The sequence below is a fragment of the Acipenser ruthenus genome, chromosome 12 (assembly GCF_902713425.1).
Source record: "Acipenser ruthenus chromosome 12, fAciRut3.2 maternal haplotype, whole genome shotgun sequence".
NCBI classification, from domain to species: domain Eukaryota; kingdom Metazoa; phylum Chordata; class Actinopteri; order Acipenseriformes; family Acipenseridae; genus Acipenser; species Acipenser ruthenus.
Window position 1 is genome coordinate 7,359,311 of NC_081200.1, and position 25,999 is coordinate 7,385,309.

General features: G+C 37.6%; 1 protein-coding gene across 1 annotated transcript in view; it reads left to right on the plus strand.

Moving 5' to 3' along the window:
• Positions 1-25,999, plus strand: part of ppp2r3a (protein phosphatase 2, regulatory subunit B'', alpha) — an 85,667-nt gene that overhangs the window by 13,319 nt on the left and 46,349 nt on the right. Inside the window, exon 2 of the mRNA XM_034029400.3 lies at positions 6,264-6,333. The gene's annotated coding sequence lies outside the window, so the exon portion shown is untranslated. The remainder of the gene's footprint in view (positions 1-6,263; positions 6,334-25,999) is intronic.

The window sequence follows — 25,999 nt, forward strand, 5'->3', positions numbered from 1 at the left end:
CGCAGCAAGGAGTACTTCCACCCCTGCGTTATCTGCTTTTTTTTTTTTTTTTTTTTTTTTAATCTAATTGACAAATGTTAGCATTTAACATTAATTTCCGGAGCTCCAAGGATTAACTGAATGCCAGGGGGGATAGATTTACAAAGGTGTAGCCAGAGTGAAAACATTGTTAACCTCTGCCTGCTTGGTCTAACTGATTTAATAAATATGCTTGTCACATAGCAGTAATGTATAACACACAAATTGTAGGAGACTTTCTGTTATAGTTATTTACAGGTTGCGTGTTATATGCAAGGTCATTCATGTTGTGCACAGGGTATGTACAGTATTAGATTTCAAAAAGCACTGTACTGTTATAAAATATATTTAGTCTGATACATTCTCCTCTGTTATTAATTGAATGTTCACAGTCTGAAATGTGAAGGATACTAGTGCCTTTCTTGGTGTGTGCGTGTTTGTGTAGCACACCTGCCTCTTCGTTTTGTTCTTTCAGGTGTCTCAGTGTCTTGTTTCAGGTAAACGTAAATGGTAGCATTCCCTTTACCACAGAGTTGTCCACCTATGGTAGACGGTAGTCTAGAACAACCTGGAATCTCCAGAGAGTAAATGATTCAGCCATGGTATGTGAAATGAATGCGCTGGGACGTATTAGCTGCCTGTCTGAGAACATTCTGTTGTATAAAAACCTAAATGGCCCCAAACTAGGAAAGCAGTATAAGAGCAATGTAAATATAGAATCCAGTTAAGCTTTAATCCTGATGGCAACCAAGTGACACAAGAACAGAAGCCTTTGCAGGCAGTAGCCGTGGCCGGCATGTGTGACAGAATCGCAAGAAGGCAGCTGAAACTGCCTTTATCAGTTGTGACTGGAATGCTTACAGTTTTGTGTTTCTAGTGAAATACAGTAAGTGCACAGATGGGTAAATTAAGGAAGAAAACAGACAGAAATGGGATTTGTGTAGAGAATTGAACACGATTTGAGTCAAAACCGCTTTAAAATAAAAATTGTTTGTTATGGTATTAGCACATGAAGAATTGCCTGCTGTTCCACAGCTTATTTAAGGCAGCGATTTTATACTGTATTTATTTTGTGGTTATTAAGTGATAGCTGTGTATACAGAGCCTGAGCCTAACATTACAGACATTTTGAGTAATCACTGGTGCTGCAGTGATCAGGAACACACTTACTGGGGTGAAGTAGGTGTTGATCAAGGTTTGACAGCCAAATAAGGACATCTTCAGAGCTGTGTCACTCAAGCATTTCACATCAGCTCTCGCACAAACAGCCTACAAGGTGGTTTCTGATAAAAGCAGATCCATGGAAAATAAATGCTGATGAAAAGTCAATGAAGTGCTCCTAAACTGAAAATCCCTAGTTTCCTGGGATACTGGTAAAGGTCTACTTCATTACTTCTGCTTGTGCCGTGTAGACACTTTTATTCAGATGTTTCAGATTCCTAACATAACAAAACACACCCATGTTTCTGTCATGGTCAGTGTAAAAATGTAAAAGCGTCTTCGATGTGCAAATCAAATCCATGTTTAAACAGTTTGGTGAGAGTTTATCTTGTATGCAAATAAGAGTTTCCTTGTCCCATTCACAACGTTCCTGTGAATTTCATGCTTGTTACAAGTTATTTAGTTTTTTAGTTTGCCACAGAATGCCATCTGCATTCATAACCTGCATCTTGTAAAGCGCTTTGTGATGGTGGTCCACTATGAAAGGCGCTATATAAAATAAAAAAATGATTGATAGCTTGCAATGGTAAGCACTCAACTGGTATACAGAAGAGTTTGAGAAATGAGTACTGTAGTATGACGTGAGGAAGTTACAGGGTGTTTGCTAATGCTTGGTTAACCTTCATTTTATCACACAAAATATTGACTAAGTATTAGAGGCCAGTACTTGTGCTGTAAGAACTGTACATTCCACTTGCAGGCACACATATTTAGTACATATTGTTATTAGATCACCATTGGAATATAATTGGCTAATAAATCTATAGGCAGTACATAAAAAATATTTACTTTAAACATCCATTGGCATTTAACAGAAAAAATGTGTACTGTACAGGAAACACCTATGTTTTGTCTTTAGGGTGTGAACAATGTACCCCTTTTAGATGGAAACGGTTTAAAGATGTTAGCATCACCTGCCGAAATGAAGTTATATTTAAAGGAAAAGGGCATGCATTTATAAACGATTAGTTACATGCCAGTAAATGTACTGGCACATATTTTTAGAAATAAGGTTTGCAGTATTAGTGTGAACAACAGTAATACAAATGTCATAAAGTTCAGCGAGTATGTTCTTGGTTTGGCCAATCGCCAAGGACTTCCTTAAGGCTTCTTTTAACACAGTATCAGAATTTAAAAATTGTTTCCATGGTTACAAACACACTTGTTTCTGCAACAGAGACTGAGCGTGATCAGTGACTAAATATTGAATAAGCAAAGGCAGCTTTCACAAAAAAGAAAATATTTTTCTATTGAAGTAGTTGACTGTAAATGGATGTCTACCAAAGGTAGATGTACTAACTTAAGTAACTATCAGTGACTTGACTGTAACATAGCAAATGGTAGAAAAAATATATTGGTAGCTTAACCATATTGCGCACAGACTAGTTGTGCACAGTCCAGAACACTAACTGAAAAAGATCAAATATAAAAACAGGCCAAACAGACAACACAGTCTATTCCCAAATGAAAAACATGCTTTCTAAAACCTAGATATAGATTAGATTACCAGTTGAAGCACACCATCCTTCTGCATGTATGTGGTGCTTATTGTTTTATTACAATAGTACTGGCGCCTTTGCAGTACCCAGTTACGGAAGGTATCGTAGATGGGAGATGTTACTACAACTGGGCTAATTACCCCAGAGGAATGTCGGATGTGTGTAAATAAATGATTCAGAACCACTATCACACCCAATTAACATCCTCGCCAAGCAACCGAGTTTAATAACATCCATTTGTGGTTTTCAAGGAGCCTGTTGGTGTTCATTCACTGCATGCATAATAACTGTAGGCTGAGCAGTGGTAATACAAGTTATAATATCGGGCTCATACAAAGATGCTAATAATGAGATTATAGGTGTAGGTGTGCAAATCTTACCAGTTGATTACAGGTCTGTTTATTTTGGCAACCTGTGGAATAATGTCAGGACAGTACCCTATTTTTAAAACACTTTCACCCTTGTCAAAGCTGCTGCAATAACACACACACACACACACACACACACACACACACACACACACACACACACGACATGACATAAATCTTCTGAGTACAAAAATAAACATCAAAAACACCATCTTCAAGAATTCATTTCCCATGAAAGAGGCTTCCCAGGTTGAATTAGAGTTGTAGGTTTGTGAAGATGAGCATAGAAATTCAACTACTCAAGCCTTTATATAGTGTGGATCGTGTGCTGGCAAGGGACATTTCTTTTCCTTCCATTATTTTTGCCAGAATTTGAGCTTGGATAATGTTTTATGCTCCTGCAAGAAAGCTCTGTCTCATGCTATCTACAGTACTAGATTCAAATGGGTTTTTGCACAGAGATAACAACCTTTATCGTCTGCAGTGATCTTGGTGTAGGTGCGTCTGTGTAGACAACAACAAAAGACCATCTAGGCATTCCTATGTACACGCAAGTTACGGTTCAGCTTACTCTGTATCATTTCTGGTTCTCAACTTAATTTTATTTTGCAATGTAAGGGTGTGTTTACAGTGTTCATGCACCAAAATCAGGCGCACTGAGCCTGTTTCTTACATAAAGTATTGCCAGAGTACCTGCCTGTATCTACAGGTTATAAGAATGGGAAATGAGAGTTAAGGCATGAGAAGGATTGGTTTGCTTCGGATGACTCAGAGTAACAAAGTACTCTCTCATCATAATGAACTCTGTGCCTGTTTTAGACTTGGAGCTGAGTTAGTCTGTTTATGGTATGTTGATAAATAAGACTCCAGGTGGCAGCCAAGAAAAATAGACCTGGAAAGTTCATTGGATCTGGACCAGGAAAAATACATGATGGAGTACAAGGATCTTGCAGCCAATCCCAACGCCTCTACACTTTCAAGTTATGTAAGAACATTACTTTTTGACATTATCTTCTGCTTGTGTTTTATATTGGGTTGAAGGTTACAGTGAAGCAGGCAGTGGATTATAATGAGAACATTATAACCCAGTCATTTAATTGAGGGGAAAATATTTTGAAACTAAAAAATAAAATGTTCAGTACATGTATGGTTTATTGATCGATAATTGGGAGACACACCCTGTATGTAAGGCAGGTAGAAAAAAGCCAGAAAAAAAGAGATGCTGACAACCATCTGCCAACTGCCAGTGGTTAAGGAATGGATACTGCTGGTGGACCAGGGCAGGACACTGCTGCTCATACTGTAGAATTCACCAGCTGTAGAACCTTTTACCTGCTGTCGCGGTGATGGAATGTAAGGAAAGGGCCTAGCCTGTTATGTAACACTGTCAGGAGGGTTTGTGGTTTGGTCTATTTTGCTACTTCTGCATGATCTAAGACCCCATTCTGGAAAAGGTTGGAAGGCAGTGGGGTGAGGTTGTGATGACTAGGGTCCTGTTTTGTGTGTTTTTATGAGATGAAGTGAATTCATTTCAGCTAATGAGTTACGCGTGCATGAATTTCAACTTTGATTATTTTGTGGTTTCTTGACTACAGTGCAGAAGTGGTATAATCTCTACTGTAATGTAATGGAATAATTCATGAACAAAAGTGTTAGTGTCTAAACCTATTCTGCATTTCTGAGATGCTTATGATTGTGAAGATGGAGGAATATTTTATCACAGACGTCTTGCTCAGGTAGGTTTTGACATTTCCTATCTGCACCTTTCTTTTTTTTTGCACTTGAACTCGCTGGTGCACAGAAGCAGCACACAAAGGCTCGCTTGTGTTTAATCCCCAGATTGCCTTTAATGTTTTCTATAACCCTTCTTTGATAAGTGACTAATGAGAGCTTTTGGGTTTTTTTTAAGGGTGTGATAGAAAGAAAGGTATTGTGGTGATTAGCTATAGTAAAACCATTTTTCTTATTAGACTTATTTTTTAGCCACCCATATTAAAGCTTACTATGGTAAACCGTAGTAAAAGTATAGTAAAGAACAGTAAAATGATAGCATTGTAAATAGTTGGTATGATGAAAGAACAATAAACTGCAAAATTACTATTAAAATTGACCAAGGTAAAAAGGGATAGGGTTTGGGTTCTTCACTGTGGTTTAAAGAATACCAGTTACCAGCCAGTTGTGTTTGATTTTCTCGTTCTAGAAAAATCACAGAAGGTTCTGTTACCTTGATGAAATTTTCTTTTCAATGTAGGTGGTGACACACACTATGTATGGCGAGAGTTTATGAGAGAGCAAACCCTTAAAACCACATATATGATGCAGAGCAAATTAGTGGCTTAGCACTTCAATGTTAAGTGTGCCTGGCTTCCACCTAAATAATTAGCACAACCATGCTGATTAGACTTTATTTCACATTCAGGGTCTCCTTGGCACGGTACAGTAATGTTCATATTTCAGTTTTTTACTGTGAAAGTCTACGAGATTGAGCTTGCACCTCTTTGTTCCCCAGTTGTTAATGAGTCAGTCTGCAATGCTGAAGGTATTGGGTTTTGTGCAGCACCTCATTGACACTGTGGTGAATAGATCAATGTGGTGAATAGATCAATGTGGTGAATAGATCAATGTGGTGAATAGATCAATGTGGTGAATAGATCAATGCTGTAAAATCAATAAGGACGTTGGGGCCATGTAACAAACCTGGGTGGACCTGTCTTACAAAAACAAGCACTGTTAGGGGTTCTTTTTAAATTCACAATATTAAATGACAGCCTTGTCATGTGGTAATGCTACTGTAATATAGAACTTTGTTGTTGGCATCCAAACCTAGCACAATGCCGGATTAATCAAAGCTCAGGTTTAATATGCCAGTAACAGAGAGAAATAGAGGAATGCCTGTACATTTGTGACATAATAGGAGAGATGAGGTCAGTATCCTAGTGTGTTACACAGCAAGGGCAATGCAAGCAGTTGACCTGGTTATTTTCAAAGCTACATTGCTGGGATTTAAGTTAATGGGAATACAATCTAGTTTCCCCACAAATATTGTGAATTTACCTTTGTGGGTGTCGCTTTTGATATTTACTCAACTGTTTGTTTTTTTGTGTGTGTGTTTTTATTTTGTTTATTTTTAACCTTCCTCGCACTTTTTCTCCCTCAGCTCAAAATGGAATGCTGAGATGAAGCTGTGGAATGTGGCCGCCCCTTTTGTCTACCCTATTTGTAACTAGGTAAGCAAAATAACTCTTCATTTAGAAACTGATTCACAAATACAATTTGATGAGCCTAAATAATTCAGGCTATTTGCTGCAATCTGTGTGCAATTTCCAGAACTCCAGCAAAATTAGTTGGTTGGAAAAGAGGTCCACAATGATCATATTTACAATAGCACTGTCAGACCAGAATTCTTTGGGGTTTTTTGGCACTGTGTGCTTAAATGTATTTCCTTGCCTAACCTTATATATATCAATATTTCAATACTTCAATGCATTCAGAAGATAGGATTTCAGCATCCATTTTTCCTGCAATGTCTCTTATGCCCACCCCCCACTCACTTTGGCTTGAAGGTCAATATATAATGTTTCTTCTAGGCTGGATGCTCAGTTTTGAATGCATATATAGATGCCTTACCTCTCCACTCAGTGTTGTATTTATTATTATTATTATTATTATTATTATTATTATTATTATTAATTTTGAATATTATTACTGTATATATTTTCCAAATGTATTCCATTTTCAATGGAAACTGTTTAACATACTGCCTAATCTAAGGCTAATGAATATACCGGTACCTATATTACAATATATAGAAGTGTTCATTATAACAAGTTGCACATTTCAGTAAATGAAATTGCATCCGCATTACACCTATTATACGAAGCTTATATTAATACTGGTCTGAGTCTGTGTTGTTACTTTCAGAAATTGTTTGTGGTATTTGTTGAGAAAAGGGACCAATAACCACTTTCTTAATGGATAACCTGAATGTAAAACCTGTGTAAATCTAGTAATTAGGAGGCTGTGTGGTCCAGTGGTTAAAGAAAAGGGCTTGTAACCAGGAGGTCCCCGGTTCAAATCCCACTTCAGCCACTGACTCATTGTGTGACCCTGAGCAAGTCACTTAACCTCCTTGTGCTCCGTCTTTCGGGTGAGACGTAGTTGTAAGTGGCTCTGCAGCTGATGCATAGTTCACACACCCTAGTCTCTGTAAGTCACCTTGGATAAAGGCGTCTGCTAAATAAATAAACAAATAATAGTAATGCGTAAAACCAACGTTAGTAAAGAGCTCTGTAAGAACTTGCACACAGCTGGTGCAACCCAGCCCTGGTGTGGTTTGGGACAAAAAAAAACAAAAAAACCCTTAATTTATGATGAATGGGCCATTTGTTCCATGAGCTAATCTTTTATTGTTCATTATTGTACCTATTGAAAAGTGAGAGGCAGCAAACACTCATTACAGCTTTACAACAGCGGCCACTGTGTTAGTTATGAGACCCCTGTGATACATTGCACAGCACTGTAACATAGAAAACGCATGTGTTAATAACAGGTGCACAGTACATTAAGAAATGTATTGGCCTTAGAGGCAGACTATTTACTACGATACGCGCAGGTTGTAAAGAAAGTGTAACACAGGAATGACAGATATTTTTTCTAGCACAATCATTCTCTTCGATTTATAGAAGGAGTCTAATAATACTAAATTGAGTGCATGCCATATTGAATGTCCTTTTTATATTTATTTTCTTCTTGGTACATTCACTTTTTTTATAAGTCCTTTTTTATTTATTTGTTTATTAATTTAGACGTTGCTAATTATAGATTTGGTGCTTATTAATGGAGCTGGATTGGTAGAAATGGAGACTTAAAGGGCACATAAGGACCTTTTTATTTAATTGTGTTACATGTTCCCATGTGTTGCTACAACTGTTTATGTAAGGTGAGTGTATGGGAAGCCATTTTAAGGCAGGGAATGCAATTTAAAAGTTAAAGTGGTCAAAATGTAAAAAAAAATCTCAGAGAAATGAAGCATTGGCCATTATTGTACTCTTGTGATAAGCAGCATATAGCCTTAATAACACATCATCTCTCCCTGAATTTGATCAGGATCGGAGCTGTTTTGCTGCGCCATGCTAGTAGAGAAGAACTTCAATTATTACTAGGTTTATTACTGTTGAATGCTGAATGACAACACTAATCGGAACAGGCAGCTTTCTTGTCCCCCTACCCTGCTCCTGTTCCTATAATCAGGCCATTCATTAGTTTCTGCCCTCCGGAGCAATTACCAGCACCGAATTATCACAGCGCCTGTCATCAGCTTTCAGCTTCCTGCTAAACTGGGCTTTTGCAGGTCACAGGGAGCCTGTCCCTCCTAGCAACACTGAGGCAGGGTAGGGTGTGAGGGTCCTATGTTGAGAGAGTAGGGGAGTACAACGTTTAAGGAACCCACTCTAAATTACAATGTATTAGTAACGAAGATTCAGTGAGTTGCTCTCATCAAGGAATTTAGTGTGTCATCTGGGGGGCCTCGTGGATGACAGGAGAACCGAACCCTTAATGAGAGCCTTGCTGCTCCTAGACTAATGCTTTACCCTGTCTTTACTAATGTACTTTTTTAAATAAAGGCTTATTATAACTTGAACTTAATATAATAATTGCCTAGTGGTTAGATCTGACCTATCAGAGCCAGGGGAACCAGGACTGTATTGTCAGTGAGCCACACAGTGCTCGTATACGTAAGTCCCCCGTTCCATAACGCTGTAATAAAGTTTTGGTAATATCCATGTGTTTTGAAATCTGGTGTGTAACCTCTATACTACTTGTTGAGGTGTTAAAGAAATCGGAATTAAGAGTGTAAATGTCTCCACAATATCTTTTTCAGCATAATCAAGATTGCTTCGATTTCTACAATTTGTTTACATGGGGTCATTCCTCATCTGTAGGAGGAACCTGACTAGATACCCCTGGAAACGTACAAATCAAATCGGAGAACTCTTCTGCTGAATGTCGTTGTCCATCTTGTGTCATCTGAAAGTGACGGATTGGGCAGTGTTACTTTTCTGTCCTTTGTCCAAATGAAGAAAACATTCTGCCACCTACGGAGATTAAATAAAAAGTCATTAATACAAAGTAATTATTATTATTAAGTATTATTAATTGTGGTTTGCCCAGCAGTGCATTCTGGACAGGAACTCAATATCCCTCTTGAGACTCTCAAGTTATTGCACAAACCATTATGGAATTTTCATAATCATTTTTGGTACTGAACTCCTGTTTGTTATTTCTGTCGTAGCCACGGTGACACTGAGTGGATTTGAGTTGGATGAAAGTATGCCTTAATATACAGACTTGATGCTGCGATGCTTTTTTCTTTTGTCAGTCACTGTGTAAATTAAATTCTGTGCAGCAGCCATTGCGAGAGATAAGTGATGGAAAGAATACATAAGGAAGCCATTTTTGTCATTAGGCTGGGATGTTTTCAGTCTAGACTTCACTCAGGAGACACATCAAGTAGCAAAGGGACCGATGATATATTTGTACTGGCTTGAATTTATCGAGATATACAGCAGGAGCAAACTTGCTTCACTGACAGTACCTTAAAATATCATCATTGGATTTAATACAATAGATTTTGATTTATGAAGGAAAATAATATATACAGTCTATATATGGTATATATGTAAATACATGAACCATATATACTGTATATAAACAAGTACTGTGTACAGAATTTCTTCTGTATCTCCTGGCACTATTATCTTCTAAAGCTAAGAAAATATAACCGTGATTGATAAGGGTCTGTGAAAAATGTATAAAACTAATTAAGGTTATGAAAATGTATTCAGGACACCTTTTAACCAGCAATAGTACTGATACTGCTTTGGTCAATGTGGGACTGACTATCCATAGGGTGAAAGTAATCTGTGTACTAAGATATGCCTTGGCAGCAGACTGTGTGCTAATATTACGCAAGCGAGTTGGTGGCATAGTCTAGATATTGGCAGCCATGTGCTTCAAAAGTCCATTCCATAATTATTATTTCACCTGTATCCTGGGATTTCATCATGCTTCTGCCCGCTCAGTTATGTAGTGGTGTTTGGTGTTTACATGGCAAGGCTGATCGATGGTTAAGAGCTGTGCTGTGACTGTGAGAGCCTTGTCGAGCCATAAATAGCGATATTGCCTACGGTCCACTAAAGAGCCATTTTATGCACATTTCTAAACACATTGGAATTGCTGGGTGTAACCTAATATATTGGCTCGAAAACACAATCTAAATCATTACACGCCTATTGTATTCTAACAAAAACAAATAGACTGATGATTTATATGTTGTTTTTTTTAATACTTGTTCCTTTTTTATATGATATAGGAGGCACTACTGTACCAAATGTGCTTCATACAGCTCTGTGTCACTGCTTGCTTCTGACAGAGGGCCCTATACTTACAGCAAAAGGGTCATGATGAAAATGTGCACCATGAGTGGTCAGTTTAGTGTGTGAAAATGATAGTGTTTAATGTTCAACTAGGTTGAGAGCAAACCAGTTGCCATAGTTACCTCAATATTAACTCTTACATGGGATTGGTTCGTAAGAGTAAACGTTCCTACATGCTGATTTGCCCTGCAGGGAGAAATATCTGACCTAGTTTAAAAATGTTTTAATCATCTTCAAACTGTCTTAGGGAGGTGTGGGGGATGGTAACCTAGAACCCTCCTCCAGGTATAATTTTATTCTGTTGGTCTCTGAAAGCACATTCAGTCCTAAGGAAAGGATAGCGTTAGCCTGCCAAGGCACATGGTTGACACATCTGTGGATGAGTATTTACTTCTTTTCCCTACATATTATTGTGCCGTTTAGACTGCAATACTTCTTAAACGCAATGCAGTGTAGACAGTTTCCTACTGAAACAGATTTGTAACAGATGCTAAATAATTGATGGACATTAAACAGAGCAGTATGCATTATTCTTTATTTTCAAATGTAGGCTGTTTTAGTTTACACAGAGGTGGGTGTTAAATACAAGAACATGCTTCAATATTAAATTCAAGAACAATAACATACCATTTTGTGGTATATTTGTTTAAACAGTTTAGGATTCATTTAAGGCCCCAGAAGAATGGGCAATCTGCTCTTGTATTCATCAAAGCCGACTAGAAATCACTTACATCATGCTAACGCTTTCACCTACAGCTGAAGAGGTGTCACTGAATCGTGCATATTGACTTTGGCCCACAGTTCATTGTGTCAACTTTCAAAGGTGGCTCCCCAGCAGTAAAACTGAATTCACACCCCTGTTTCCTTAAAGGCTTTGGGCGTGGGGAGGTAATTGCAAAACCCTAATCACAGATCACCCTGAGAGACAGGTCTCGGTGCCACCAGCTCACTTGCATACCTGGTGCCACCCTGTGTCAGTCCAACAGCTGATGTAGACAAGTCGTATCCTGGTGTGTGAGGCCAGCCGGCCAATTGAGGAATCACATGTGTAAACACAAACTAATAATAGACTATAAACATGGGGCTTTATTAAAGGGGGAGGCTCAAAAATAACTTGGAGTCTGTGGTGTGCGGCAGTCAATTTCTGTCCTGGGCTGGCAGGTTTTGTTGAGTGTTACAGCCCTATAGTTATCCCTAGTGACCCAGATCTGTAATTTTAAGCAAACTGTTTTAAACAGCTGAGTTTATGCAGCACATGTATAGGTGAAACCTTCAGACCTATACTATGCCTGCAGAAAGAGCCACAGATCTAGATTTTTTTAGTCTGTATCTTAAATATACCACAAATGTTAAATGTACCAGTCACTCATTATATTACTCTCTGCTATATAAGGCTGTCTCCCATCAGGCTACTTACACAGGCTCCTATTTAAAGCTCCCTCATTATAACTCTTATTTATTTTAACACTACAAATGCTTTGTGCCCAGGAGCAGCCTGTCAGGCATCTTCTCATACACAGGGAATATCCTAAAGAGCTTCCGCTGTGATTACAGATGCTGTGTTTCACATTTTTGCATCTCAATGCTGATCTTCTAAGAGCCATATTTTCAGACACAGAAGGTTTTGTGGAGATTCAGGGTTTCCAACTACATCTTGTTAACATTTTGCGTGACATTTTGATAACACAGGACAACAATCACTAAGTGTTCTAGCTGTTCTGAATAAATAGGATATCTGCTTCAATCTTTGGGCAAATTACTCCTAATCTTGTAAACTCGGTAGCAGATGTGAAACATTTATGGTTCAGTCGCAGTATGTTGGCATTGTAGCTGTTTTTGTAAAGGCCTTATCTTAAGATATTCAGTGGTTTTGTGTGTCAAGTTTAAAGGATCAAGGACTTCAGTCATGGTATTTGGTATGGATTCAATCTGGAGTGAGTAAATAATGAATAAGTACCAAAGTAATGTGGATCATCATTAAATAATAACTATTAGATAATATTATCTGCATGCACAGTAGATCATTTCGGTGGTTATTTTGTTACCTGCCCATGCTCAAATATAGTTTACATGTATGTACTGCAAGTCTTTATCGCTAAGTGTTTGGCATTATATGAATGTCTTCTTCTCTATGCTGTCCTAATGCAATGGAACGGTACTGTAAATTGCCAGATCATTCCCTAAATACAGTAAGTAGTTTAATAAACCTTTTAATCTATAAATGACGCAATAAATTCAAGGCAGATGTCGGATAAGTGGGGGTTGCTTTGTCTTCTCTTATGGAATGCAAAACTTGTATCCCACCATAGAGGAATGCCACACTAAATCACTGCCTGGCTTAGCCTCTAGAGGCTGGGCTATGGAGGTCTATCCTCAAGAGTGAGAAGTCGCATCCCGTAAAAAATTATATAGAAAGTTATTAATACCATATGTCTCTCCTTATGTCGTTTTTTTAAAATATTAAATACATTAGACATTTGAAACAGACATATTGGCTCACAGGTTAACGTCTATGCCGGGCTAGTTAATGTAACTTCTTGGTGCGTGGTAGCTGAAGTGTTAATTTTTGTGCTACTTAAGATAAACTGTAATGATTCCAATTGTTATTACAATATAGTTAATCCCTGGGCTTCCATCAAAAGATTAATTTGGGGGTTAAATTACCGGTATATATAAAAATAATTTTGGAAGTGGGGTGAAACAGATGTGCGACATGTAGCAATTACAATAGTTCTTTCTAAATACAAGATAGATATATTAATACAGTTTATATGAGAGCTTTATGACAATCAGTCTGTTATGACTCTGTGCAGTGAGTTAATAAAAAAGAAATAAAAGAACATGACTGATCGGGTATTGGAAGGATGGACACTGGGTATCTGGCTGTGATCATTGCTTCAGCATGAAGTGCTGGGTGAGAGTCTGGTCTATAATGCATTTAACAAGTAATGAAATACATATTCAGATCTTCGCGTGTCGTCTTCAGTCTGAAATCCTACTCTTTCTGACGCTACACTATAAAGTGGGAGATGGAGTTTTATTGAGTGCAGCTGCATGTGCTGATCAGGTTGCAGGAGACTGACTTTGAAACCCCAAAGCAATAGGTCTCCAAAGGGCAATCCTGGTCCTAGACTATCTCAATAGTGACCTGCTTTTCAGATAAGATATTGGTAATTCCAAGGCCTGGTTGAATCGCATACCTGAACTACAGTCATTTCAGAAATACAGTGTCATACTGTAGGTTTTAAGGAAGCTGAACCTAAAAAGCATACAGCCCCAATATAAAAAAATGCTTTACAATAACGAAAACTATGTAGTTTAGGGTCAATCAGATCTGTACTTCACCTCCCGATTGGCTCGCAACTCTAAGCGACTAAGTCATATTATGACAGTGACCACAAATTACTGAATTTCCCATAAAAGAAACCTAAATCCGAGCAAAGGAAAACCTAACCTTAACAGCGAGGCACCTAAAAAGCAAAATACTGCATCGTCCGTAACCAGAAAGAAATAATATATACAAGGTGTTCACCTGTCCTTTTGTCTCATGCATTTTAACCAGCATTGGTAGCACTCTGATCTGCTGGGTCCCTGTCTCACAGCCAGGAACATGGCTGGAGATCACATGAGGCGTTTGCTGAAATTGGATCATAAGTGACAAATGGCATTACAACAAGTCTGCAGCACCCAGACACCCAGTTTAGTGCATTAACTGCAAACACTCTGCAGGGTCTTCTAAAATAGCAGCGCTGGCTGAAGGCAATGAAACAGAATGACTTCATAGTAATGTATACGTGTGAGTTGGGAGGTTTTTTTATTTTTTATTATTTGTATAATGAAGCAGTGTGCTTCATTGTGCCCATGGTTATAACCCGATAACGGAGGTTTATTTCAAGTACAGCGCAAACAGTTTTTTCGTTTCCATGCTACTCAGATTTGGATAGGGGACTAACAGTGAATGGAAGTCAAGAAAGCAGACATTATCACATGTGGACAAGAAGGAGAATTAAGATGGAGCTCCACAGTAGTGAGCTATACAGCAGTTTTCTGATATTCTTATTGAATGGGGTGTTGATAGGACTCTACAGCTTAATTTCTCAGTGTTTTGTAGGATTTTAATACATTTTTAATATGGATGTTTCTACAGTGATGTTCTTTTTTGTTGGATAGTAGTACGATTTATATAATGTGAACGCATTTCATTTCACCAGTAGACCCTTTTAAAGGAGATGCTTTATCTTGCTGAAGTTTTGAAATAAATAAACTTGAGAGTGTGCATGCAGTCTGTAGAGTATCCCTTAGTCACATCCTGTCCAAGCTCTTGGCACGGTAACAGTTTAATAACACAGACAGAAGTTGTTAACCCAGACTAAACCCCATTCAACCTTTTATTTGCTGTGTGAAAATCTCTTCTCTTTTGCTGAGAAATAGAGGATTGTCCTGTACAAACAGGTTAAATATCAGCGTTACAGACTCTTACTGCACTAGTCCCAGAAGAAGCAGGAGCATTCCATCTTTCCATATTTAATGTTTATTTTCATGAATAAAGCAAATCATAATTTACAATCTACAGTAACAGCATCACATAGATCTGACACATTTCCTTTTCTTCTAGCATGTGTTATAGTTGTTCCTCAGTCCAGTGGCAATTAGAGCTGTGTGGCAGAATTTATATCATTTGTTTGTTTTCAGTGCTGCATCCGTCTTTACAGCCCTCCAAACCCTTTTGTTGTTGGAGGAACTCTCAAGGCAACAAGCTAAATATTAATGCAAGCTCCTTAAACTGTTTCTTTGTAGCTTTGGAAAAAAAAGATACTGTGCAAAAGTGCAAGCCTTATCAGTGGTGCAAAAGAATAATTTTGCTACTATGGAGAACATCAAGTTTCCCAACTAAATGCCAGACTGCTGCCTGACTTTGTCCAAATAAAAGTTTATCTTAAGTTGTCTTAAACATGTTGCTGCTTTTTTTCACAGCTTGCGGGAGGCATAGGGTAGTGAGAATGTTATCTTACACAGTGTAAGTAACTCTTCAATACTGTAGTACTTAACGTCATTTTAGCTGACAAGATAGTTTTAAACATTTTCTCTGCCATGATGTACACATAGATTCATTATGTAGTTGGAAAGAAACATGTTTTATCAAACGTACATTTTCATTTTAAAACATGCTATCTGGTACTACACAAAGTTAAAGAAATCTTACTTTTACACTGTCTTGCACTTCCTGGGTCATTTAACCTGCTTCTTTCCTGTCAATAACGAATCGTCTGTTTCCCCTATGACCTGACATGTTTTCAAACTGTCAGCATTCGGATATGGTTTGATTCAAGCTCTTGTGTTTCAAATGTCATTTCTGATGTGTTTTGGGGGTATCGGCCCAAATCCTAGTGACAGGTGAGCATATCTTAAAAAAATAGAAGACGCAATTGTTATCTTTGTTGGCATGCTGTCTCTTTGTGGGAGTAATATGGACAATGGGAACAGTGCATGAGAAAATGAAGCTAACTGGTGTGCATGGTTAATCTTAAATTGGTATTCAAATCTTATTTATTGAAATGAGATATTACAAATAATTAGTAATGGAGCTTGACAGGTCTGGGAGTTTTAACATTATAAACTTAATGTTGGATTCCCTGAAGCTGAGCTGAAACATAATACTGTGAAAACAAAGCGGGCGATAGGCAGGCTGGGTCTGTTTTAAGTTAAATTAGGTAGGTACACATCAATAATCTGTACATTGTGTTTCCCATTTAAAAAAAAAAAAAAAAAAAACGATATTTGGAAGCCGAGTCATCTGAGGTTATCTGTTAAAGCCTGGCACCTCCTGTCATAAGCCTGTCATTTGTTGACATTAAACTGACTTGACCCAAGGGATGTCTGATAATTAAATTAACTCATTGAACTGAACCTTAAACTAAACCCAGAAACTGGAGACGAAGAGGTCTGATCTGGGACCCAATTGAGATGCCTGTGGGAAGTTCACTCCCTCCCATTTGGATACTATATTTTCAGTCATGACTTTTAAAGTCTTTCAAACCTCTGCTTATCAAGTGTTTCCCACAAAGGTGCATTGTAGGGTGAAGCAGTGTCAAACACAGAAAGGTTAGGACATGCCAAATAGCAGCACTTGCTGTGTGTTTCTTAACATTTATTGATGCAATGATATGGTAAATTCTGGATTAAAACACAGCTAAAGTCAATGGGTAGTTGTGCCAGATTCAATGGTTCCCAAAAATAATGACCAGAGCCAAGTGTGTTTTAAGAGAAAAACGGCACTTTACAGAGCGTTTAAAAAGGGACCAAGAACAAAGTACACAGAAAGAGTACTTGAAACTGCAAGTGCAAGTCAAAAAGAAAGTTAGAAAGGCCAAAATAGAGATAGAAATGAGCATTGCCAAGGGGGTTAAAACCAATTCCAAAAAGTTTTTCCAATATTATAACAGCAAAAGAAAATTCAAGGAAGAAATAAAATGTCTGAGAGACAAATGGCAACACCATAGATGCAAATATATTAAATATTACTTTTAACAACTTTTTTCAAAGGAGGATACAGACAACATGCCCCACATGTCGACCTGTTCCTATCCAGTTTTAAATAACTTTAGCATAACAGAGGTAGAAGTGTTAAAGGGACTAGGAGCTCTTAAAATAAACAAATCCCCTGGGCCAGATGAGATCCTCCCAATAGTACTCAAAGAAATGAAAGAAGTTATTTACAAACTGCTAACTAAGATCATGCAACAGTCTCTTGAGACAGGGGTTGTACCGACTGGAGAATTGCAAATGTAATACCGTTCCACAAAAAGGGATACAAAACCGAACCAGGTAACTACAGACCAATAAGCCTGACTTGTATTATATGTAAACTTATGTAAACTATAATAAGATCCAAAATGGAAAATTATCTATATGGTAACAGTATCCTGGGAGACAGTTAGCATGGTTTTAGGAAAGGGAGATTGTGTCTAACTAACCTGCTTGTTTTTTTTGAGGAGGCAACATCGACAATGGATAATTACAAAGCATATGACATGGTTTATTTAGATTTCCAGAAAGCTTTTGACAAAGTCCTGCATAAAAAATTAATTCTCAAACTGAACGCAGTAGGGATTCAAGGAAATGCATGCACATGGATTAGGGAGTGGTTAACATGTAGAAAACAGAAAGTACTGATTAGATGAGAAACCTCAAAATGGAGCGAGGTAACCAGTAGTGTACCACAGGGATCAGTATTAGGTCCTCTGCTTTTCCTAATCTACATTAATGACTTAGATTCTGGTATAGTAAGCAAACTTGTTCAATTTGCAGATGACACAAAAATAGGAGGAGTGGCAAACACCATTGCAGCAGCAAAGGTCATTCAGAATGATCTAGACAGCATTCATAACTGGGCAGACACATGGCAAATTACATTTAATACAGAAATGTATTTGCTTACGATTGTAAGTCGCCCTGGATAAGGGCGTCTGCTAAGAAATAAATAATAATAATAATAATAATAATAATAATAATAATAATAATAATAATAATAATAATAATAATAATAAAAAGTACTGCACGCAGGCAATAAAAATGTCCATTATAAATACCATATGGGAGATACTGAAATTGAAGAAGGAATCTATGAAAAAGATCTAGGAGTTTATGTTGACTCAGAAATCTCTTCATCTAGACAATGTGGGGAAGCTATAAAAAAGGCCAACAAAATGATTGGATATATAGTGAAAAGTGTTGAATTTAAATCAAGAGAAGTAATGTTAAAACTTTACAATGTATCTAGAATATTGTGTTCAGTTCTGGTCACCTCGCTACAAAAAGGATATTGCTGCTCTAGAAAGAGTGCAAAGAAGAATGACCTGAATTATTTTATTCCTGGTTTAAGAGGCATGTCATATGCAGACAGGCTAAAATAATTGAATCTATTCAGTCTTGAACAAAGAAGACTATGAGGCGATCTGATTCAAGCATTCAAAATTTTAAAAGGTATTGACAGCGTCAACCCGGGGGACTTTTTCGACCTGAAAAAAGAAACAAATGGAGATTAGATGGAAGCATTCAGACCAGAAAACATGAGGCATTTTTTTATACAGAGAATTGTGGGAGTCTGGAACCAACTCCCCAGTAATGTTGTTGAAGTTGACACCCTGGGATCCTTCAAGAAGCTGCTTGATGAGATTCAAGGATCAACAACCAAACGAGCAAGACGGACCGAATGGCCCCCTCTCGTTTGTAACCTTTCTTATGTGCTACACAACAACAATAAAGCAGTGAACCCAGGGTAGAAACAAGTACCTCTGACTGCTCATCCAGTGATTCCTCTAAACGGACATTGAGCAGCAACAAAAAAGATTTATTAATTTAATTATCACCCCAGAAATGGTTACCAATATCTCACTCCCTCAACTAATAACTTTATTTTAGGCTAGTCTTTGTATTCGTGCTGACAAATTGATTTTAACATCCACTTTTGTTTTTTATGATGAGGTGGCTATAAATAAATTAGGCTGTGAAGACATAGTTTATGCCTGCCTGTCTGTGCTGACCTTTTCACTGTAAATCAGCAGTTCCCCAAGGAGATCTGTGCTGGTGTCCTCCTGCTGGATAATAGGAAAGGCAGCCTTTAACAGGATTAACGGACGCCATGTAAGACCATCTCTAAACGTTTCACAGCCAAACAAAGCAGACTGCTTAAGAGCAAGGTGGCTTTTTATCGATCATTCAGAGGTTACATAAATATCTACCCTAGAAGAATACCTGAATTTAGACTCCGAGCTATTTTAACAGTTTATAGTTTGGTTACTGCTGTAATCTGTAAAAAGCATTGCATATTACTGTATACTTGCGTACAAGCTGTATTCTCAAGGAAACACATGGATGGTTTAGGGTTGTTGTTCATTACTGTTGTACTGGTTACTGTTGCATCTTTATCTGTGGGGAATTTTGTCGTCGGGCTGGTCAGTGATGCACTGAAACTCTAAAGAGGAGGCGTGGTTTTTGTCCGAAGAACCCTGTCAGGACAATTGTGTATCTACAGATGTTTCTGCATGCTTCTCTTTAAAAATCAAGCCCTTGTTCCAAACATACACAATGCTAGTATCAAGTTACAAAGTCCCAAATTGGGGTCACTTTGGCTGCAGAAACACTTTTTTTTTTCAATGACAGGCTTAAATCTATGAAGGACAGATAATGCATTTCCAACAGTTTATAAGTGGAGTGAAACCGGGCCAGACTGCCATAGAAAAAGGACCCAGTCCTTGTGACCCAACTGCTCTGGCGTCTCAAGCTTCTGATGGACAAGGACAGCAGTTCTGAGGACTGACAGACCCATTGGGAACGGACATAGAATCCCATGGTTGGCGAGTCATGGTGTATGTGTTTAGCAAAGCTTTAGAAATGAACACAGAAACCATTTTGGGAGGGCGAAGTTGCTACCCTAAATAAAGAAGCTGCCTGAGCTGACTGGCATAAAGTTACATGATGAGGATAAATAATAATGGATAATAAAGATTAGCGTTGGGACGAACATGGGATTTTCATGTTCAGATATTCACTCATAATTTAAATATTCGTTTGGATATTCGTTAGTTTTCAAAAAGTAATAAAAGCCATTATTTGCTCAGAATGCAGACAGAGACAGCATAGCAGCAGGGGCAGGGGGTGTGGCCCCTGTGTGTGTGCCTGTATTGTACAGCAAGATGTTGCAATATGTAACTTTTAAAGTAGACTTAACTTTGACTTAACTACAAAGCAAAGGATGCATAATAAAGTTCAATGTTGTTTTGTTTATTCCCAGTATAAATAGTACATAAAGTTGACACATTTTATTTATTTTTACTTTTCTTTTCATTCCTTGCCGTTCTCATTTTTTCACAGTAAACAGTGGCCATAGACATGTTTTCATAAAGTAATAACATGAGGTTTACTTGTGCCTTTTTGTAGTTGAACAAGGAAATGAAAACTGAAATTAATTTCAAATAAAACAAACATGGAAATGACAATGTAAAATGAAGAGGAAAAAACTCACCATTTTGGTTCTCGTTTATTACATTCCACATAACAGAAAGTAGCAACAAAAAATATATAAAATATATCCAATCTTTATATAAAAATCATTACACAACATTTCCAGCAAGATGGACACTGCTTAAGCGAAGCATTTCAGGTTCTGACTTGCTCTAAAGCAGCACAACACTTTTTTGACCCAAATGGCTTTCCATAGAGATCACTATGCATGCACGCGCATAATCTGGTTTGTTTACTTTTCCGCTGTTTAAAACTTTTAAATAGAGGCTCAAGAGCTGCTGTGTGGATTCTGTTTTTTTATATATTAATCTCACATATCACACAGATATGTCATTTGCCATGTCGCACAATTTCTGCTGAGGCGGTAAATAAGTGCAAGGTATTTTTGTCATTTCTAGCGAATATGATTATATATATAATTAGATTTACCTATTCAAGATTAGTTAGACGGTTAGTGAAATTATTATACAATGTGGTGTGCAGCGGTATTTTGTATGTAGGAAAAGAAATGGTTCATTCCACACAGTGAAGCTGCCAACATTTAGTCTTTGTGGTCTTCTGTAACAGTAGACTGTAAACAGATAATGCTGTGCTTGGCTATATACACTCAGTACTGTATATATTGTAATAAAAACATCCTTTCATAGTGTTTATCAGTGGTGTGGCTTAGTATTCCCAACTGTCTGGACAAACAGGCCTAAAGATGGATGATAAGGGAGACAAAGCCCAACAGCTGAAAGAAACTTGGTGGAGGATTCCTGCAAGTTTTAGTTTCAGAAAGTCATTGGTTATAACTGATGATACCATGACAACTGGCAAGTACAAACACATATTCATCAACCAAGCAATTCCATCTGGAATGCTTCTCGATGGACAGTGGTTTACTCCAAAAGAAAGGCAATGACCTTAAGCCCACTACTAATATGAGGAAATGCTACTTTGACAGTTGCATTCATCTGAACAGAGCTGAGTATCTGTTTTACATTGGTCCTCCTACCAAATACATTCAGTGAAATAGGTCTTCTGCTGCTTGGGGTGTACATCCTTGAAGATGGGCATATGGTGCAGACGCCTCTATGTATGGCACACTTGAGAGTTTTGTGGTGGCCATCTCCAGGTACTGTACATACACAGGGTGTAGGTCATTGGTTTTTTATGATGGTGATAGCCTTAATTTTCAATGTTTGCATGTTACTAACATCCTTGTTAAATTGGACTTGGTTATGACATCGTGTAATAGAAGACCTGTGATTGGTAACAAATAGCGATGAAGCGGTTAAACTGTGTTTCTCGTGCAGCATGATAGGGGATGGAAACATGAAGTGATACGGACAAATTCAGGTCAGCTGTCGGCAGTGATTAGTAGAGGATACTGGAGAGGGGAGCTGGCTTCAACCAGGGCAATTTCACTTTCACATCTCGGTGCTTTTAGAAGAAACTGCCAGGATATTTTTAGTTTTTATTTTGTTTCCCTATTTTAACTTCAGTTTTACTTCCAGTACCAAGTCTTTTTATTCAATCAGTATTAATAATAATAATAATAATAATAATAATAATAATAATAATAATAATAATAATAATAATAATAATATTATTATTATTATTATTATTATTATTATTATTATTATTATTATTATTATTATTATTATTATTATTATTATACTAATGCACTGGGTATAAGCAGTTTGGTAGAGCGAGGTTAAACCCTCCTTTTGGAATGCAGAATAATTGTCATGGTTACCCCAGCAACCTGAGTTCTGCAGCTTTATTTGGAGAATAAAGAAATGTGACCAGCTGCACAAGGCTATGCACTGTTTTGTGTACTGTGCTCTGTGTCACAGGAGAGAGAGAGAGAGAGAGAGAGAGATAAGATTGTTCTCATGACATTTGATAGCCTTTCTTGTATTGCGATACAGTTTTTCCACAGTCATTGAAAATTGCAGCAACTCATCACTCCTCCACTTACTACCATTGTATGTTTCAATGCTGGTTGAGATCTGGGGCTTGCTCTGTGATCTCTGAGCCAAGACCACATGAGTTTAGCTTTCTGTCTAATTACAGTACCTGTACAGTACTCTCTAATGAACTAAAGTCTCGCCACAGACTCATTTGGTTTCTCCATTAGTTTACTTTTTTTCCCCCACAAACACTTGAAAGCAAATCGCCCGCTGAGTAATGGCTTCAGTATCCCCAGAGCCAGCAGCAAGGAGTTAAGTCACACATGGTTTTACTCGGAAGGAATAAAAATAAAGTAGTTATTGCAAAGGGGCACAACCTGATGTCGCTTGCTTTCATGCTTCACTAAATAAACCGTCTCGTTACGTCCAGTTGAAAAACCTGAGAGAATCGGATGGTACAGTGGACTTGCTGTACCATCCGTGGTGTTTTTGATATGATGTGAGATGTTTAGCTGTTGCTGCCTTTCTTCATAATGTCCTTGTTCCTTGAAGATCACCATAGAGATTAACTAAATGAATTGTACAGTGAAGAAGCGACATCTAGTTTTCTTATAGATTTTTTTTTTCATTCTTTCTTTTTCGGATGTGCTTTCTCTCCAGATGTTAAGGTTTGGTCCTTACTCTTTTCTAAATTGTGAACCTTGATTTCCTCCTGGCCAGGCCCACAAAGGAAACTGACCTTGCCAATAGATTTAAAAACAACATGTTTCCAGTATTCAATGCCTGAAAAGCTACCATTTTGTGCTCATTGTATAACCCTAGTGCAGTTTAACTGCCGACCCCCTGTGCTGGTAAATGACATTGGAATATGAAAACCGATGAAAGTGTAATCCCTCTATACCGGGGAGGGGAGGGAGATCTTTAGAATGAGTGGGACTGACAGAGAGGAGTCGAAATAGCTGGTCGCAATAGAGGTGGGTAATTGATCAACACTAGTTCCACAATCATTTAAAATTCCTTTGCTGGTAAAGCTGCAGTAAACGCTCCAGAGGTCGGGTGGAGAGAGCAGCAGGGAGCAATCTTGTTTTACATGGTACGCCGGTACGCTCTGTGATCTTCAATCATAATCTTAAATCCACATGATCATTCTCTCAGCGGTTGGACCATTTGCTAATGCAGCAATGGGACCAGCGAGACACAGTGAGATTGACAAAAAAAAAGTTTTGTTTTTTTTTTTTTAGTTTTTTTTTTTTTTTTTTTAAGTACAGTTGACTGTTTTGAGTAAACCAATGCTTATGGTAAATTCCATTTATGTCAGTTGGAACAATTTTAATAGAGGTGTGGCTTATGAAATGCTATATTAATGTACAGCCAAAAATCCTATGGTTTTCATATAATGTTTCCTTTCTAAAGTACAATTGGAAGTTATATATTTGTAGATTTTTCACATGAGGAGTCATGCTTGAAAAAGAGATTTAATTCAGACTCTTGTTTACAGTTGGTTTACCAGGACAGCACATATTATAGCATCAGCTTGGAGCTACGTATCTTTGAGCTGGTCCCTTTATCCCAATAGGGCTCTTGGTGGCTGAGCAGTAGAGATTACTTGGTGTGCTCACTACCAGAGTACTTTGCGCCTCTAAAAACTAAACAATACAATTGTGTGGTGTTTTTTCCCCCAATTTATAGTAGAATCAGGACAATAATGTTCTGATGAAGTGCACTCCATGAAAGGCTTGTGGATTTAATAACTACTGTAATATTACTGTGCTTTCCGATGATTGTGCTTAACTCCTGGGTATAGACAGTGGAGTGCCATTATGAAAACAGAATGATGTTTTCATGAAAGATTTCAGAAATTCGGGTAAATACCTACAGCACTCAGTTGTGCTGGCTTACGTACTGGCCAACAGCAAGTAATATAATGCTAGCATTATACCACAGTCAACTGCTAGAAGGCGGCAGTATAATACACGTGTGATTGAGCTCACGGTCAAGACAAACTGTAATAAAAAGATTAAAGCTGAAAGAACAGCGGGCTGTCTTGAGTAATTATTGCACACCTTTAAGAAAAGTTGCAGGCCAGACCCTCCAGCCTAATGAGGCTTGCTGGCCATACAACAACTGACTTTATCTGCGGAGTTTGGGGAGCACAGTTGTTTGTGTAAGCCTTATAAGGTCAAGCTGTTAAAAGAGAAGTGTCGGAAAAGAAAATAAATGAGTAATTTGTTCTTGTTTTCCCCCCACTTTATTGCTCTAAGAATATAATGTTAATTCTTGGCTCTGAGCCTTTTATTTTTTGGGATGTTGGGTTCAACACTCTCTTATTTTGGTACTTTTTAAAATATTATGTTTCTCCTCATTAAGACACAAAAACAGGTACTTGTTATTTCTTTTTAGTTTAAGTCTCGTTTCAAATACATTGTGAGCTTATTTTAAATTCTGAATAGATATAGATTTTATTCAGATGTTAGGGTGCAGTGCCTCTTTATGTACATCATCACATCAAAACTAATCATTTTGCTGTTAGACAGTTTGTTTGTTTTTTAGGAAAATGTGAGCAGAGTAAAAAAATAAAAATACAAAAGTCTAAATGTTCCCTCCTAAACTTTTTTTCTACCCATAGCTACACCCTTTTTCAGAATGTGCTTATCTGTGCTAATCGCAAAAAAATAACCATGACATTTTTAAAATAATAGGGTTAAGCGTAGGTCATGTGTGCCATTATCCTTAAAGTGTAACCGAGCGTGCACAACATCAGCAGAGACTTCTGGTTGGCTGAATGTGCATAACATTGTATTACCTTGTTTTGCTTTTGCCTCCTAATCTGTTTAGAGTAATTAGCCTGTTGTTATTCATTGTTATTATGTTCTTTATTGGCAAATACAATAAACCTTGTTCTCATGACCACTTCAGCTGCATATGCAAAGTCACTTAAAGGTAATGGTTAACAATGAGGCACCTTTTCAGTAGATACAAGGTATAACAGTATTGAACAGGTAAGACTTCAAATGCAGTACCATTCTGGGGAGCCTAATAGTAAGAGCCAAGACAAGTGGCAAAGGCATTCATTGATTTAATATATCATCAAAGTTACTAATGAGATGCATGTACAGACACCTGTATGGATTTCTAAGAGACTATCCTGGCTTTTTTTTATTTTTGGGATGCTCTTCTGTATGACAGCCCACACAATTACAGCATGTTAAAATGACTTATATTATTTTTGACAATTCAGTACATATTGACATAATCCTATCCATGCTAAAAAATATTCAGCACATCTCCTAAAGTAAAAGATATGGGTAGAGGTAAATAGAGGATACTTCATCAACATTCATGGAGTACTGTGGTTTATCTACCAATAGGGATTACTGAATAACCAAAGAGCCCGCAAAGGGCTGTATGCAAAAGAAAGTATGTGTAAGCAGCTAAAGCAATGCGGTTCCTGCAGCCGTTCTGTCATTTGGATTTGCGTCAATGCAAGATACAATACATTCCAGTAGTCTTTATTCCAGTAGTTAACCAGGATATAT